We start from the raw sequence: 5,210 nt of genomic DNA on the forward strand, positions 1-5,210 counted from the left end.
ATATACCTACATAATCTATGTACATAAGGTAGATAGAAAAGAGTATAACTCCTTTCGCATCTTTGGAGTTCTTTGTAGGCCGGATTCCTTTTGTAAACATAACAAATCAAACACAAGAAATTCCATGCAATTACATTTATTGATTGTTGAAGTCGAACTGATCGTTTTGTGTATATTTAACGGTAAAGAGGTGTAAAATTTAAAAATTTATGTATATGTGGTACCTACTTCTGTACTGGTTTATGACTGGTAAAGTGTAACTGAAAGACAAGTGAAGTGACAACAATCCACATCGGTTTTATGGTGTATAAATAAACGTTCAACGTCTACCAGAAATAAAGTGACGATGAACAATTACCATCCTGTTCTTAATTATACTGACTTCTAACCAGCCTACATGAAAAGAGCTATTATTCCAATGATTATTACTTTTGGGACATGCCTCTACGTGTACCTAGTAATTAATTATCAAACTTATTCAAGTACTATGTACCTATAGGTACCATAATGTTGACAGATTAGCAATTACGATTTTGTACAGGTATCAAGAACATCGTCATCGGGTGATAGTCTAACTTCACTAATTTTTCAGGATTTCTTTCTTATTATTTTGTAACGTAACAAATAAAAGCATAAAGTTTCCTTGTCGTAACGAGGATGCAAAATTACTGCACCCATAGCTACCTACCTTCGTGTAATCTGAATTCCCATTAAAATGGTAAAACATTGTTATTTAGTGTCGACGTTAATAAACAATTACCAGTTTTACTTTAGCAATTTACCTACCGCTAAATGTACCACGGCTAGGTATGTATTAACTATTTTTATGAATTTCCTTATAGAGGGTCAGTCATATATTATTTTTAATTACACTTTGGGTAATCTCTCCTAAGTCGTAACAATAACCGTTAATAAACTATCTACATTTTTTACAGAAATTATTAATTATTATTTTAGTACACAATCATCGATAATGTGCAATTATATTTTCCAGTAGTTAATCTTTGGCATAATATGTACTCGGTAGCGCATTTTTTTAAGAATTAAAAAAAATGTGCTATTGTTTGCGTTTTGTCCGTCCGTCCGTCCGGACCCACTTCTACCGTTTTGAACTACTTCTAGGAGAATGGTCCTAGAGGTCTGGAATTTTTTTCAGTTGAAAGTGAAACGTGCATAACTTTTACACACGATAACCAATTGATCTCAGATTTTGCATACGCATAATAATAATAATAATAATATTTAATGTCCAACAGAAAAAAAATACATTTTCCAATTACAGGACAACAACAGATTAATATGTATAGAGTACAAAATAATATAAAGAAAATGAAACGAAATTCTAACCTTATACAGTGTGTAACATAGTAGTACGCAAAAATCCGTGAATAACAATAAAAGAAAATAATTAAATAAACAGATATACCAAAACAGGAAATGCAATCTAAGGGGTAAACAAAAATTATTAACTAATACGTAATATAACTAACCATTTCGAGTAATGTGGAATGAAATAAGTCAATATTCGGGCAAATTGAATCAAATAATTTACATGCGTTTACAATAGGAGATTTGTATAAAATATTTGTGCGAGGTGAGTAGTTCTAGAGAATGAGACATTGAAACGAGTATTGTATGAAGGAATATGAAAATTAATGGATGACAACAAATAAGGTGCATCCAATTTATTGTGAATAATGTTATGCAGAAAAGTAAGGCAGGCAACTTTCCTCCTGCTTTCGAGGGAGCTAAAATTGTACTTAGATAGCAAGAGGTCATGGTTGAACCCGCGAACAGGATAAACTCGTTCCTCCGTAAAATACAGCATTTTTAAGAACCGTCTTTGGATAGATTGGATCATGTTGATGTGCACTTTGTGGCGAGGAAACCAAATCACACAGCAGTATAATTCGAGTTTGCTACGCACAAGTGCAAAGTATAATGTTTTCAGCGAATCCAATTCTGTGAAAGACCTTGTATTGCGCACAATGAATCCAAGGGTACGCATCGCAGAACGACACAAAGTGGTATAATGATGCGTAAAAGTAAGTTTATGGTCAAAATAAATACCTAGATCTTTGACAAGATCTGTGCGATCTAGCTTAATTGAGTCAAGGAGATAACTAAACTCGATAGGTTGATTTCTTTTTGTATACGAGACCACTTTACATTTAGATACATTCAGAGGCAACTCATTAGTACAACACCAGTGAAGAACTAAATTAAGTTGCTGTTGGAGGAATAAGCAATCTTGCACTGAATTAATTGAACAAAAAATTTTTAAATCGTCTGCAAAGAGGAGCTTGTTGCAAGTAATTGTATCTGTAAGGTCATTAATAAATAGTAAAAATAATAGGGGCCCCAGGGTGGAACCTTGCGGGACACCCGATGTGACAGTAATCACGCCTGACACATGATTATTATACACTACACGTTGGACTCTGTCTCTAAGGTAGGTTTTTAAAAAATTAACCAGCGAATGATGAAATCCATAGCTACTGAGCTTCATAACAATAATGTCATGCGAAATAACGTCAAATGCTTTGCTGAAATCGGTATAGATAACGTCAACTTGACCTCCTCTGTGGTCAAGTTTTTTGGTTACAAAATCTGAAAAGCAGGCAAGATTGGTTATTGTAGAACGTTGCGCCATAAATCCATGTTGATCAGTGGATATTAGTCTGTTAACGTGAGGATATATACGACTGTAGAGGATGATTTCAAAAATTTTAGCAAAGTTATTTATAATGCTGATGGGACGATAGTTACGAATGTCCGCAGGATCACCACTTTTTAATATAGGACATATATTTGCAATCTTCCAAAGGTTAGGAAAGTTTTGGGAACGTAAAGCAAGATTAAATAAAAACGCTAGCGGAGGAGCTAGCACCTGAGCGCAGTCCTTAACTATAAAGGATGGTACTAAATCGGGCCCTATGGAAGTTTTATTTTTGAGTTTACGAATGGCCAGTAAAACATCATCAACAGTAATTGTATCAATACATATGTTTTGCTGATAACTGCTTAAATTAAAATTCGAAGAAGAATAACTTGACGGAACACGATATACGCTACTGAAATAGCTCTTAAAAGCATTAACAACTGAGTCCGGACTAGAATAGCACTTATTATTATAGTTAACTATGCCAGGAATACGTGAAGAACCTTTCTTTGAATTTATGAATTTCCAAAATTCTTTAGGATTAGTTCTCACAGACATTTGTAGTTTATATAAATGACTTTTATATGCTAAAGTCAGCTGCGATTTAAGTAGTTTACGCAAAGCTTTGAACTCATGCAAGTAAATACTATCATTATATTTATGATAATTGCGATGTGCAGTAGATTTTTTCCTAATTGAGCATATGATATCACGTGTGTACCAAGAAGGGTACTTATTAGATTTACGTTTACATACAGGTACAAACCTATCAAAACTGCGATACAATATAGAATAAAATTCATTACATGCGGTATTCATATTTGTAATTAAATTAAGAGGCGACCAGTCCGTGTGTAGAATAGAATTGTAGAGATTAGGGTAATCGGCTGTCTTAAAGTTATATTGTTTGTTGACGTTATTGACGCTAAATTTATTGATTTTCGACATTTTATAGCTGAGTACGATGCCTAAAGCAGGATGGTACACATCTTCTAAAACAGCAGGTACATCATCATGAAAAACGGAACAGTTTATGTTGGAGAACACTAAGTCCAGAAGTCTCAGTTTAGAGTTCACTATATTATTATATTGCCATAAATTAGTTATATCAGAAAATAAGTTCACGGTAGTAGTTCTTCTATCAGTGGCATTATGATAGTTAAAGTTGGGTGTATTAAAATCGCCTACTATTAACACTAAACCAAAATGAGAAACCATTTGACCAAACAATTCAAAGAATAATTCAAAGTCACTTATATTAGTTGAGGGCGGTAAATATATAGAAAAAACATGCCTTTAGTGGTGCTAAGTTAAACTTTAGGAAAGGGGGGGGGGAGGGGGTAAACACATGTTGTACCTTTGATGGTATTCTAATGGAACGAAATAAATTTTTGTACAAACTATACGGATTGTCGGAAGAGAGTACTCACAAAGAGCGATTGAGAGGTCTGTAAGATATATATCCATGGGTGATGACAAAACAAATCAATTTCGGTTAAAAAAATGCGCTTTATCTGCACAAGAGTTGTGCACAATTTATACTTGTTTGTCAACGTGTTCGGACCGAACACCGAAGGGAAATAAATAGGGGTCACGATAGGTACTGTGGTTTAGAATTTTCCACGAACGTGAATGTATTTACGGTTCATTTTGATGTACCGAGTACTTTATTTTAGTTGAGACAGCAGTGTAATCCCAGCTGTTTTTAATGACAGAGACTTTGCGGTTTTCGCTACTATGTGCCACTTTAGCGCATTTTTGCAAATTTATTTATAAAAAGGTAACTTTTAATCTCACTTTGGCTGGTTGGCTGGCTGGCAGTAAAAGCGAACCCGTAGAAGAACGCTTCTAAAAAAACAAGGAGTGTACATACACATATCGGGGCGGTGTAATTAATAACTTTAGGGACGGGGCTACAAAATGTGAGGTCGGCGACATCTGGACGCCATCCTCGAGGGTGTTCTAATAACTTGGAGATTTTTCAGTTTCAGTGCCAATAGAAGTTCAAGAAGTACCCAAAAATTGAGTACTATTTTGTGCCGGGTTTTAAGCGAAATCCACAAAAATGCGATTTGCGAGTGAACGGGACGTCGCGTCGGAAGTGTGTACCGACAAAGAGAATGTGGTAACCCCCGATAAGATCTTAATGGCGGAGTCTAAACATCAAACCCTAATTGCAGGTGAAGGGGACGTCGCAGGTGGGTACCGAAAAAAGGGAGTATGGTAACCCCAGACGAGATTCTTACTGATGGTGGAGTCAATACTTCAAACTCGAATTGCGGGTGAACGGGGCATCTGAATTGGGTATCGACAAAGGAAATAAAATGGCTAATAAAACACTGATCTACCACACAAAAATGCGCTTCGATCTCACACGAGGACTTTGATAATTTTTTGTAAAACTTTTAAAACCACAGACAGGCTCAATCTAGTTGCGTTTATGAGATACAGGGTGAAAACGAAAATATTGACTAGTTTTAGGTAGAATCCAGTGGCGTACTCAGAGAAAATTTGTACCACCTTTTCTGAAATTTCACCAAAAGTTGGC

The 5,210-nt window shown here is 35.2% G+C and overlaps 1 long non-coding RNA gene across 1 annotated transcript; it reads left to right on the plus strand.

The window, feature by feature from the left end:
• The first annotated feature begins 623 nt into the window (after positions 1-623).
• Positions 624-5,210, plus strand: LOC116169692. Its single transcript, XR_004145037.1, has 3 exons — positions 624-807; positions 4,648-4,763; positions 4,843-5,210. It is a non-coding gene; the product is annotated as an uncharacterized LOC116169692 (long non-coding RNA).

Source organism: Photinus pyralis, unplaced genomic scaffold (assembly GCF_008802855.1).
Source record: "Photinus pyralis isolate 1611_PpyrPB1 unplaced genomic scaffold, Ppyr1.3 Ppyr1.4_LG4, whole genome shotgun sequence".
Taxonomy (NCBI): domain Eukaryota; kingdom Metazoa; phylum Arthropoda; class Insecta; order Coleoptera; family Lampyridae; genus Photinus; species Photinus pyralis.